Source organism: Anabrus simplex, chromosome 6 (assembly GCF_040414725.1).
Source record: "Anabrus simplex isolate iqAnaSimp1 chromosome 6, ASM4041472v1, whole genome shotgun sequence".
NCBI classification, from domain to species: domain Eukaryota; kingdom Metazoa; phylum Arthropoda; class Insecta; order Orthoptera; family Tettigoniidae; genus Anabrus; species Anabrus simplex.
In genome coordinates, this window is record NC_090270.1 from 203,912,307 (window position 1) to 203,926,048 (window position 13,742).

Genomic DNA, 13,742 nt, shown 5'->3' on the forward strand with positions numbered 1-13,742 from the left:
ATAATACTTTCACCAAAGGAGCATTATTACGCATTTATTACAATTAAATAGAATTACGGCGTTAATATACAATTAAAATCGTTTAGTATTTGACTACATTCAAGAATAACAGACACTAAAGAGAATGCCAGACAGACAATACACGACACTGAGCGAGATATCGAGGGACAGCTATTGGAGCTCACTCTAGCGGATAGACCTGAACGGTACTGATTCTGTCATAAGAGCACGTGTATTTTTGTGTGAAGTTATTGATGTTATTTATGCGTTTTCAGTTAGTTGACATAATTAAATAGTAGCGTGTGTCATTCCTTGATATCTCCTCTCAACATGAGGGGAAAGATATGTGCTGTGTTTGGCTGCAGTAATTACGAAGTAGAGAAAAATGCGCGCTCGTTCTTCAGGTTCCCTCGTGACAAGAACATGTAAGTAATATTGTGTTTGCATATATATTCTTCCAGTGACAGAGATTTTTATAGTAGGGCCTACTTCATAATCTTCTGACCTGCTCGACCCATGTTTTAACGGGCTTAAAATATAATACGCATATTTTATTGTATAGTGCAGCAGTTAACCTTCAATACCGATGTGGTGTTGTAGGTGTGATCTGTGGGTTTTGAAATGTCACAGAAGCGATTTGGATAAAGTGTACAAGAAAGAAGGGACGTTACGCTTGTATAAGAATTATAAGATCTGTTCAGATCATTTCCAGGCCAGCGACTTAAAAAATCCTCGACTATACAGCCAAGGGTATGTTACATTTTTACTCTAATTGTACGTAAATATTCCTCAAAGCATCACTATCGACAATATTTTCAAACTTTTCTTTCTTTTATCCCTCTTCTCAGATTAAAGCAGGGATTTTATAGATTTCCTTTCTGTTAGTAGGCTTCATGTTAAGAGGAAAATTGTCCAGCTATTAAATGTTAATTCATTGCATCATATGTGTAAGAAATGTGCCGATATTTTTATTGACAAATGTCTTAATGTGATGATACATTGTTTTTAAATGAGGATAAAAGACAAATCCAACCGTAAGATTTCAGGCAGGTATGCTAAAGCTAAAAATGTAATGCATAAATGAAAGATCAAGCCATTTCACAGCAGTCCATTTCACACCTTGTTTATATGTCTAATTTCAGCCTTTGAATAATAACCTTTTAAATAATTCTTCATTCATTTATCCAGAATTGCTTTAGCAACTTCGAAGTTAATATTTCAATACCACTTTCTTTCTAGACGTAATTGATTTATCCATTTCCGTATATACATTTCCATTGATATTTGAATTTAGCGCGATTTGTTCAGGTCAAGTCACTAGGAGCGCCACCGTCGAATTGTCTCCCATTTTAGCACGGCGAAATCCGTAAGTGTCGTGTATTGTCTCTACAGTATTTGCTTTCCTCACAGCACGTGCAAAGTCTCCACTATTTGCTGTGGTGCTATAAAAACCGGTAAGCCGAGACGAACGACATTTTGTGCGTATTTCCGCCAGTAATTTTGTTTAATATTAAAGAAAATTAAGGAAAGAATTAGGGGATGAGACAACAGGGCTTGTACATATTGCTTTTTTTTAAATAATTCCTAGAATCAGCCGGCTAAAATGAAAATGTAACATTTCCTTCATAAAGTGGGCTCGCCCCCACTAATCGCCGCTACTGTATCAGGACCAAAGTACAGTCATGCCATGACTCATCTCCCACCTGACTGAATAGGAAGTGGGATATGCAATTTAAAAAATAGCGAACTTGCCGGTTTATTGAAGCTTGTGGTCAATAATCGTGAACAGGGCCATTTGATGGGAAAATTGAAAGGGGGGGGGGATTTTCTGATTAAAAAAGAGAACCGGAAACCAAACAAATTTCTACTTAGCCTAACATATTTTGATTGCAAATATTTTATGAAAATGCAATGAGGAAGGGACTTATAATACCGCATGTTTACCCCTTAGTCCCGTTTCCTGATATGGGGTCGGGGGATAAGGTGACCTATGGCATGCTTTTACGGCCGGATGCTCTTCCTGACGCCAACCTCAGTTGAGAAGGTAATGAAGATTAAATGAATGATGGCGAATGAAATTGGGTAAGGAGGTGTAAGGAATTGGGTGTGGCCTATGCATAGGAACTGTCCCGCCATTTGCCTGGAATTGAAAATGGGAAAGCACAGAAAAAAAATTCTTAGGACAACCGATGGTGGGGTTCAAAGCCAGTCATCTCCCGAATACAGAGCTTGGCTCCATAGCCCTAGAGCGTTAACACTTTGCTTGGATTTTTGGGCCCAGTTTTACTGTTGGATGCCTAACGCCAATGCTACTTGGTGGGTTGTATTCACTATTGCGTGGTTTGTAGTGTGATGGGTTGAATGTAAATGAAGTTATCAGTGGCGTATGCTGCGATCAAGACGTGGGCTACTACTAGATTTAGGTTACCCCTTTTCGATGGTTGGTTTAATGAACGTCAAGCCTCAAGCGTTTTTAGCTGCAGCCAATAGCCAACGGATTAGCCTGCTGTGTTGTCCAGGCTGCTTCACAAGCTACTGCTCTGGCCTCTACTGCTGTCAGTAATCAACACCTGATCAGTGGAGATGGCAGCCAAAGGTTTAGCAAATTTAAGTCCGGCTTTGTGGCTGAATGGATAGCCGATAGCCGATGGCACCGGTTCAGTTCTCAAAATCAACCCCCTCGTTCTGTTAATTCTCCTGTCTCGGGGACTAGGTATTTATGACGTCTTCGCCATTCATTTCATCCTCATTAGGTCACCACCAGTCCTATACAGATGCCATGCACTATTATTATTATTATCATCACCATTATTATTATTATTATTATTATTATTATTATTATTATTATTATTATTATTATTATTATTATTATTAAATTTTACAGTATTACAGTACCAGAGGTCATATGCATCGTTCACTGGTTTATTAGCTTCCTCGAGAGATCAGTGGTGGCGTCCAACCCGTGATCACGGGTTCGATTCCAACCAACAAAATACAATACTAAACCTGAATGATTGCATTTCATTTCAGCAGATCTACCTATAAAACGAAAACTACATTACTTCTATAAAAGTAGCCCTGCAGTGTCTTCCTACAAGGATGTAGAAGTAACGGATAAAGGGAATGATATATCAGCACTGTTATCTATGAGGTGAGGAAGTATATACGATGATGAGGAACGCATGGCTGTTATTAGTAAGCAGTGGCGATCTGATGGACATTGGACAGGAGCCTAAACACACCTGTGGCCCCCGGTCCCCGCACCTATAGGACATACATAAGCATGCCGCGAGAGGTGGGTCGAAGGGAGAGGGACGCAATATCTTTCTGCACTATCTTTCTCCGATGCCTTGCTCTCAGAAATACTGTACGTGCGACGTTTTTTCTCATTGCTTTCAAGTTTTATAAATGGAACAGTGTGTCAGATGCTTACATTATAATGTGCTCTAGATTTACATCGTTCTTATTTGAAGTTTGGGCTTCACCGATAGCCTTGGTAGCCCTCAGTGTAGGCCACTATTAAAAAAAAAAAAAAAACACAAACATTCAGCCCCGAGTGAGAGAAATGAATTAACCAAACTAAGTTAAGATCCCCGACCCAGCTGAGAATCGAACCCGGAGTCCTTTGAACCGAAAGTCATTCAGTTAACGAGCCAGACAGCTGACAACTGCTGAATGTTTGATATGAAACAGTCAGAGTTAGCAATATGATTAAAATTAAATGCTTTATGGCTACTGGTAAGCAAATCCCTTTTCCTTACTGAAATCGCATCCTACTACACAAAACAATAGTGTAAGTGTATATTCATCCCTTGTCGTCCGGCTGGTTAGTGTGCTGTCTTTAGGTCACAGGGGTCCCGGGTTCGATTCCCGGCATGGTCGGGAATTTTAACCATAATTGGTTAATTTCGCTGGCACAGGGGCTGGGTGTATGTGACATCTTCATCATCATTTCATCCTCATCACGACGCGCAGGTCGCCTACGGAAGTCAAAAAAATCTGCATTTGGCGAGCCGAACTTGTCCTCGGACACTCCCGGTTCTAAAAGCCATACGCCATTTCATTTCATCCCTTGTCCCGTTTCTGTACGGGATTGGGTATGAAGTGAGATGAATCTTCATAGCGAGGTTTTACGACCGTAGCGAGGTTTTACGACCGGATTGCCTTCCTGATATCAACCTCATCAGAGGAATTAATGAGATTAAATGGATACGTGATACGCGGTAGTAGGAAAGGAGAGGCCGAAACCTGGCGTTGGCACACAGGCTACTCCTCCCGAATAGCACCAAGGGGTCTGCTCATGGCTTAACGTCTCCATCCGACGGACGAATCACCATCAACAGCGTCATATGCCCTCACTCCATACGAACACTGCGGAGAGGTTTGGGATTGAATCTGTTGATCTAGTATAGTGATTAGAAAGTGTATACCACAACCCCACCTACCCTGTCGGCCAAGATTCTGATGGGGACTCAACCGGCTAACCACGGTGTCAAAACCTACGCCTTAACGATCATGGCCACCGTTGTAACATAACGTAAATGATATAAAATGTACCATTTAAAACAGAAAGTACTAACATTTTCAGTTCTTCGTAAGAACAGTACGTCAGAATACGACATGTTGTTAGGCTACTAAATACAGACCTACAGTACGTCCTCTATCTTCAGAAAATAGCACTGTAGTTATAACCTAATTTATTGAAGTTAAGACTTCTAGACCGAGCTCGATAGCTGCAGTCGCTTAAGTGCGGCGAGTATCCAGTATTCGGGAGATAGTGGGTTCGAACCCCACTGTCGGCAGCCCTGAAGGTGGTTTTCCGTGGTTTCCCATTTTCAAACCAGGCAAATGCTGGGGCCGTACCTTAATCAAGGCCACGGCTGCTTCCTTTCCACTCCTAGCCCTTTCCTGTCTTATCGTCGCTATAAGACCTATCTGTGTCGGTGCGACGTTAAGCAACTTGCAAAAAAAAAAAAAAAAAAGAAAAAAAAAAGAGTGTTGATCACAGCGAGGAAATGTCCATAACTAACTTCACTTGGATTCTACTCATAAAGACATCTTCGCCTTATATTTTTCTTAATTGAGCGAATAATAAAACTGGAATAATGAACTGTGTGAAAGAAGTCCGAACGGACCAGTCACATAATTATTATGTGCGAAGGTGTGCCTAATACCTGTCGCTAGTAACCAGCAGTGTTCCCACCTGGCAGTGACGAAAAATTTAGCTTATTCTCACACCCCAATCTGACTAATAGAGTCACGGCCGGCTCGATGCACGCACATCTGCTAATTGCTTCTGCTTCGAGGTGGCAGTGTGTGTGATGATGCTATTCGTAGCTAAGTTCAATGTAGAAGTGTGACTTTCCTATTAATTGTGGATAACAAGAATACATTGGTTTCCATTTAGAAAGGTAAAATATTGGACTGAAGGCTTGAGCTCTGGCATAGCAAATACGGCCAGTTCGTCAATTTGAATCGCGCGCCCGGAACTAACAATGTAACCTCATTTTCTCCGCCAATCCGATTGCACCATCGTTCGTTTTTTTTTTTTTTTGCTAGTTGCTTTACGTCGCACCGACACAGATAGGTCTTATGGCGAAGATGGGACACGAAAGGGCTAGGAGTGGGAAGGAAGCGGCCGTGGCCTTAATTAAGGTACAGCCCCAGCATTTGCCTGGTGTGAAAATGGGAAACCACGGAAAACCATTTTCAGGGCTGCCGACAGTGGGGTTCGAACCTACTGTCTCCCGAATACTGGATACTGGCCGCACTTAAGCGACTGCAGCTATCGAACTCGGTACCATCCTTCTTAGTGGTGGTGATTTTTGTTTTAAGAGGAAGTACACATCGTTCTTAACATAACACGAAGAGCATCCCTGTTTTTTGTTTTGTTTCGTTTTTTAGTACAGCTCTGATACAACCTTGTATATAGGTCTATTTAACTTTCGCCCCTAACTTTGATGTCGATCTTTTCCCATATGTATGTTACTTCGCATATCATAATCCCAACGTAGCCTACATCTACTATGTCTTGGAGATCTGTACATTTATTTAGAATTAATTTGTTAGTTTATTTATTTAGCCAGTGGCGTATACTGAGGGCTACCAAAGCTATCGGTGAAGCCATAACCTCAAATAAGAACGCTGGAAATCTAAAGCACATTATAATGTAAGCATCAGGCACATTGTTCCATTTACAAAACTTCAACGCAATGAGATAAAACGTCCCTCGCATTTCAGAGTGCAAGAAAAATATTGCAGCCCTGGCACTGCGTCCTTCTCCCCTCGCCTCGCCCCGCACGGTTTGCTGCTAACTACCCAATTGGTGCAGGGACCGGGGGGATAGGTGTGCTAGGCTTCGGTCCGTCAGATCGCCACTGCCAGTGAAGGAGAGATAGCTCAAAGACTCGAGGTTCCCCAGAAGTTTCCGAATTGACCCATGTGTTCCTCATCGTATATACTTCCTCACCTTATACTTCTGACGTAATTAGGGCCTATACAGATAACAGAGTGCTGGTATTTCACTCTCTTTTGCTTCTACATCCTTGTAGAAAGGCACTACAGGCTACTGTCATAGGAGTAATATAGTTTTCTTTTTATAGGTTCAACTCCTAAACTGAAATGCAATCTTTCAGGTTTAGTGTTCTCTTTGGTTAGTTGGAATCGAACCTGTGATCATGGGTCGGACACCACCACTGATCTCCCGAGCAAGCTCTTAAACCAGTGAACGATGGGTACGACTGCTGGTAATGCAGTAAAATTCAACATTTTAATTTAATAATAATCATAATCATAATAGTGCATAACATGTGTATAGACTTGGTGGTGACCTAATGAGGATGAAATGAATGGCGAAGGAGTGATGAACACCTAGTCCCCACGCCAGGGAAATTAAGAGCACGAGAGGGTCCATCGGACCAAAGGCAATCATTCTATCCATTTCGCCACAGAGCTGGACTTTAATTTGCTAAGCCTTAGGCTACCATCTCCACTGTTGATTATTGACAGTAGCAGAGGCCAGGGCAGTAACTTGTTTGACAGCACTGACAACACAGCAGGCTATTGGCTGGGGCTCAGAATGTTTAGGGCTTGACTTTCACTAAAGAAACTATCGAAAAGTCTAATGGTTCCCAGTTTACGCCATCGTATTTAGCGTCTGGCGTTTAGTGCCGGGAGTGTCCGAAGACATGTTCGGCTCGCCTGGTGCAGAGTTTTGTATTTGACACCCATGGGCGACCTTTGCGTCTGTGTGTGAGATGATAAGGATTATGATGAGGTATAGAGAAGGTGAAACTCGGTGTCGGCACATATCCTACTGCTGTGGCATAACACCAAGGGGTCTGCTCAAAGCTTAACGTCGCGGATAAATTAAAATGGGCTTAGCGAGGCGGCGTGGCTTAAGAACGGCTTGAGAGCCATGCCGAGAAATAGCCATCAAACACAAGCACACTATGGGTTTCAGCCGGTGTCCCCGTAGCGTACTTGCTATGTCACGATGCTGTCACTTCGGAGGCCCGTATTCAAAGTTCTTTTCTTCTATCGATTAACTTCAGCAGCAGATAACATGACAATGACGCAAGATATCGATTTTTTTTTCAAATTGTTTATCAATATGACGAACCCTCTAACGCTCATATACATAGTTCACGTTGTTTCCGACCACCCTGTATAGGTCTTTATCGGAATTTGTTCAAACCACGGAGTTGGGACGTTCTTCAATTCAAGGATTCGTTCCTTTATTTTAGTTTTGAAAACCATCAAGGAGGTAGGATTATTTATGCTTATAGGAATATCTTCAGTCCAGCTCCATGGCTAAGTGGTTAGCGTGCTGGCCTTCGGTCACAGGGGGCCCGGGTTCGATTCCCGGCAGGGTCGGGAATTTTAACCATCATTAGTTAATTTCTCTGGCACGGGGGCTAGGTGTATGTGTTGTCCTCATCATCATTTAATCCTCATCACGACGCGCAGGTCGCCTATGGGAGTCAAATCAAAAGACCTGCACCTGGCGAGCGGAACCCGTCCTGGGATCTCCCGACACTAAAAGCCATACGCCATTTCGTTTTTCATTTAGAGTTATATAGTGTCATGATAAATTGATGCCGGGCTGAGTGGCTCAGACGGTTGAGCCGGTGGCCTTCTGACCTCAACTTGGCAGGTTCGATCCTGGCTCAGTCCGGTGGTGCTTGACGGTGCTCAACTACCTCAGCCTCGTGTTGGTAGATTTACTGGCACGTAAAAGAATTCCTGTGGGACTAAATTCCGGCACCTCGGTGTCTCCGAAAACCGTACAAGTAGTTAATGGGACGTAAAGCAAATAACATTATTATTAATTATTAATAAATTGATGCCATATTTGAAGGAGTGTGTAATTGTTAGCGACCTGCGTTTTTAGCATTTGAGTCAACAATTCTTTTAAATCGCAAAATGTTTATAAAACAGCTTCTAGGCACAACGTATGTTAACGATTCTGAATCTAGGTGTTTTATTTTTGTGCCAAATAACACACAATGGGACAGGAACGCGAATTAGCAAAAATTATCAACTGAATGCGAATATAGCATTAACTTTATATTTTTTAACGTAGAATACATCTGTAGTTTTGGAACCGTACTTAGGCCCGTGAGTGTTACAAAAACATGAACATTTTAAAATCATTTCGAGCTGTCATTGGAGAGATGATTTGAAATTACATTAATAAATGAATAAGCTCGAGTGGAGCTTTTAAAAGTAGAAGGATAAACTTGGAATTCAAAAGGACATTTTTGGGCAAATTCTTGTTTTTTGTAAGAATTAGGGAAATGTTTGATATATTTCAAACTTATTTGAAATCATTTAAGGAAAGGCTAGATAAACAACTGGTAGGGAATCTTTCACCTGGGCGACAGCCCTAAAAGCACGTCAATGGTGACTGACTGATTGTAATAATTGTTAGACAAAACGTACGACGACGCTGTTAACAGTGTAGCTCTGGACTCCGACGTGGTAGAACGTCGCATGAGCTGTAATTTGATTTTCTCAGTAACTTCTACAAGTTTAAGGAAAAATAAAATCGAATGGTGAACATTTATGAAAACTGTGGTGCGAAGAAATATTAACCATTTCTTTATTTCGTAAAATGTAGCGAAATATGGACAGTAAATTCAAGAGAAGAGGACGGTTCTTCGGATTTTCGCACTTTGGATTTCCGCAAAGTCCAATGCCAATAATATTGAACGTCAAAAGGCTTATCAGTAGCGTCTCAAGCGTCGTGAAGCGAGTTCTACACAGCTGAAGCCCCAGCTGAACACACATAGGCCTACTGCCTCGTTGGAAGAAAATGATATGGGACTCATGGTCTTGGAGATGTTTAAATTGGTTTAGAATTAAGGAATAAAATCCCAACAGTAAAATCTCAACCCCTACTGACTAGATTATCTACCTCACTATTCCGTGGTACGTATTGTGCGTCAAAACATGCCACCGTGAATCCAACACAGCTCCATTCGGTTCCTTTTTTAAATATTTTCCATCACCATTCTTCAACAATTCCGCTTTTGTATTTTTTTTGCTAGGGGCTTTACGTCGCACCGACACAGATAGGTCTTATGGCGACGATGGGATAGGAAAGGCCTAGGAGTTGGAAGGAAGCGGTCGTGGCCTGAATTAAGGTACAGCCCAAGCATTTGCCTGGTGTGAAAATGGGAAGCCACGGAAAACCATTTTCAGGGCTGCCGATAGTGGGATTCGAACCTACTATCTCCCGGATGCAAGCTCACAGCCGCGCGCCTCTACATGCACGGCCAACTCGCCCGGTGCTTTTGTATTAACTTGTTTTCTAACTCCACTACTTTCAGCCAAGCCTCTGAAGCGAACTACAGGTCAGTAGGATGGTAAGTGGACACGTTTCATGCAGTCAGTCAATCACCATCGACCTGCATTCCACTCCACTTTTCAGACACGCTGTTTTCCCTCGCTTAGCAACTTGCCACGCAGTTTAACTGGACGGAGAATGTGCACCCCCGGTACAATGATTATTAAAATGCTTCATCTGTTCATCAATACCATACTTCCTTTTACTTCTAGATCATTGTTTTCTTTACTTTATTTTACTTCTGAATAATTATATTTCTCTCCTATGAGGTACAGCCCCAGCATTTGCCTGGTATGAAAATAGGAAACCACGGAAAACCATTTTCAGGGCTGTCGATAGTGGGATTCGAACCTACTATCTCCCGGATGCAAGCTCACAGCCGCGCGCCTCTACGCGCACGGCCAACTCGCCCGGTCACATTACTTATTAATTGTCCGGCTGAAATACTGCAGTCCGCCTCTGTGGTGTAGTGGTTAGCGTGATTAGCTGCCACCCCCGGAGGCCCGGGTTCGATTCCCGGCTCTGCCACGAAATTTGAAAAGTGGTACGAGGGCTGGAACGGGGTCCACTCAGCCTCGGGAGGTCAACTGAGTAGAGGTGGGTTCGATTCCCACCTCAGCCATCCTGGAAGTGGTTTTCCGTGGTTTCCCACTTCTCCTCCAGGCGAATGCCGGGATGGTACCTAACTTAAGGCCACGGCCGCTTCCTTCCCTCTTCCTTGCCTATCCCTTCCAATCTTTCCATCCCTCCACAAGGCCCCTGTTCAGCATAGCAGGTGAGGCCGCCTGGGCGAGGTACTGGTCATACTCCCCAGTTGTATCCCCCGACCAAGAGTCTGAAGCTCCAGGACACTGCCCTTGAGGCGGTAGAGGTGGGATCCCTCGCAAAGTCCGAGGGAAAAACCGACCCTGGAGGGTAAACAGATGATGATGATGATGATGATGAAATACTGCAAAAAAACAAAAGTAAATCGTATAACAATATATGGATGAGAAAGATATAAATTGAAAATGATTTCGAAATTTACACTCTTGTTAAGTTATTTAAAAAAAGCCGAGCGAGTTGGTTACGAGGTTTGCGTCACGTAACTGTGAGCTTGCAGTAAGGAGATAGAGAGTTCGGACCCCACTGGGGGCAGCCCTGAGGACTATAGTCCGTGGATTTCCCATTTTCACACCAGACACCTTAATTTAAGGGTCAGAGTAAAACAGGTTAGTCAATCTCTTTCAGAATTCAGAAAACCGAAATTTTAAATTCAAAACGTTGCTAGAAAAACAAATAAAAAGTTACAAAATCATATGCTTTGAATATCTGAAGTTCGAAATGTAAGAAATTGAGTTAAGATTGGTCTGATGCCCTGTAATATATCACTGCTAACTCGATTACGAGAGAAAGTTGACTTAGCTGTTTTTTTTCCTCCCGACGCTTCAAGTAAAGCCACGGTAGCTTCCTTCCCAGTCCTAGACCTGTCCTATCTGATCGTCGTCACAAATGTGTAATATTGTTCCATTGCTGAAAGTTTTATTATATAGTATTGAAACAAAATCTCGAAAAAAATATGATTACCGCACTTAAGTTGGTAAACAGTCAACCTTTACCACTCTGTAGAAATTCACTAAGAGAGCATAAAAAAACTTACCATTTTGTAGCATTTTTTCAGTTCTGATGTATGTACTTCCCCCCCCCCCCCACCGTCCGCTATATCCTACAAACCCGGGTACCTCACTCCGCATTTACCTAGTACGCCTCTTCAGTGATGCCAAGGTCATCTATGACAGCTGATGGCAGAGCTGTGCAGGATCCAACCAGCCTTAGGACTGAGGATTGTACATAATAATAATAATAATAATAATAATAATAATAATAATAATAATAATAATAATAATAATAATAATAATAATAATAATATAATATAATATAATATAATATAATATATACAATATATATTATTACTGTATTTGTATTATTATTAAAACCTCGGCTAAATGGTGAGCTCTGTGTTTTTCGGTTCAGAGATTCCTGGTTTGATTTACGACAGGGCAAGTATTTTAACCTCGTCTAGTTAATTCCTCTAGCTCGGAGACTGGGTGATTTTCTATGTACCGAGCTCGATAGCTGCAGTCGCTTAAATGCGGCCAGTATCCAGTATTCCGGAGATAGTAGGTTCGAACCCCACTGTCGGCAGCCCTGAAAATGGTTTTCCGTGGTTTCCCATTTTCACACCAGGCAAATGCTGGGATTGTACCTTAATTAAGGCCACGGCCGCTTCCTTCCCACTCCTAGCCCTTTCCTGTCCCATCGTCGCCATAAGACCTATCTGTGTCGGTGCGACGTAAAGCAACTAGCAAAAAAAATATATATATATATATATATATATATATATATATTTTCTATGTCTTATTAAACACTTCTTCACTGTCATGCAACACACCCCACTTACAGCCTTCACAGGAATAAGTAATTGTTGGATGCATCCGTCTGCATAGATTTTTTTGTCAAAATGGCCAAGTCCACATGTCCAACACAGATCGAACTCGTGATCTAAGCAGGCTATGGAAAAGTAACGTAGGCCTTAAGTTTCAGACAAATGGTTCAGGGAGGTAAGAAAGAATCTTGAGCGGTCTAGATTAAATCGGGAAGACGTCCTAACCCAAACAAAGTATAGATCAGTGATCGACAGCTTCAGCGGCTTCCTTAACGAACAGAAAATGAACAGGGAATGGACAGAGGAAAGAAGACAGGATGCCAGAGAAAGAATGCAAAGATTTTGGGCTGCAAAGAAGGCTTCCAATAATGTGTGGTTGTTGCGTAATGTGGTCTAAAATGGCCGTAAATAATAATAATAATAATAATAATAATAATAATAATAATAATAATAAGCCAAATAATAAGCCTAATAATACCGAGCTCGATAGCTGCAGTCGCTTAAGTGCGGCCAGTATCCAGTATTCGGGCATAGTGGGTTCAAACCCCACTGTCGGCGGCCCTGAAGATGGTTTCCCGTGGTTTCGCATTTTCACACCAGACAAATGCCACGGCCGCTTCCTTCCCACTCCTAGGCCTCCCCTATCCCATTGTCGCCGTAAGGCCTATCTGTGTCGGTGCGACGTAAAACAAATTGTAAAATATATAACAATAAAATAATAATAATAATAATAATAATAATAATAATGTTAACGGGTTTTACGCCCCACTAACTACTTTTACGATTTTCGGAGACGCCGTGGTGCCGAAAAGTTGTTCCGCAGGAGTTTTTGTACGTGCCGGTAAATCTATCAACACGGGGCTGACGTATTTGAGCACCTTCGAATACGACTGGACTGAGCCACGATTGAATCTGCCAACTTCGGCTCAGAAAGCCAGCGTCTTATCCGTCTGAGCCATTCAGACAGGCTTAGTATCTTCTTAAATGATATCAAAAAAGTTAGAAAATCACTCCGTCCCGAATTCCTCTTCCTACAAAAGAATATTTGCCCCAATCTGTCTTCTTGAATTCCAACTTTATCTTCATACTATCTTTCCTATCTTTAGCAACTCCATTCCAGCTTATTCTGCTAATGTCATCCCACGCCTCACTCCACTGAGAGTTCGGTTAAAGTCTGTATTGCAGTTATGCTGAAGGCGAACGTTAATGCAAGGACAAGAGTAATCGAACTTTGAAATGACAGATTATATGTCAGATTCAAAAACTATAATGTGTCAGTTGTGTAATTGTACGAAATCGATGGTCAGGAAAGATACGTGGAAAACATGTGAAAAGTACGAAACACATACAACAAAAAGGCTATCTACAGCTAGTACAGCTTCTTAAGTGACAACAGAGTATTACAGAGTGCAATTAGGCAGCAAACAAAATGCTTATCTGTAGGGATACCGGTAATATTTTTAAGAA

At 42.0% G+C, this 13,742-nt stretch overlaps 1 protein-coding gene across 4 annotated transcripts in view; it reads right to left on the reverse strand.

The window, feature by feature from the left end:
• The window catches only part of Fa2h (Fatty acid 2-hydroxylase), a 314,916-nt gene that overhangs the window by 88,663 nt on the left and 212,511 nt on the right, over positions 1–13,742 (reverse strand). The window lies entirely within an intron of this gene.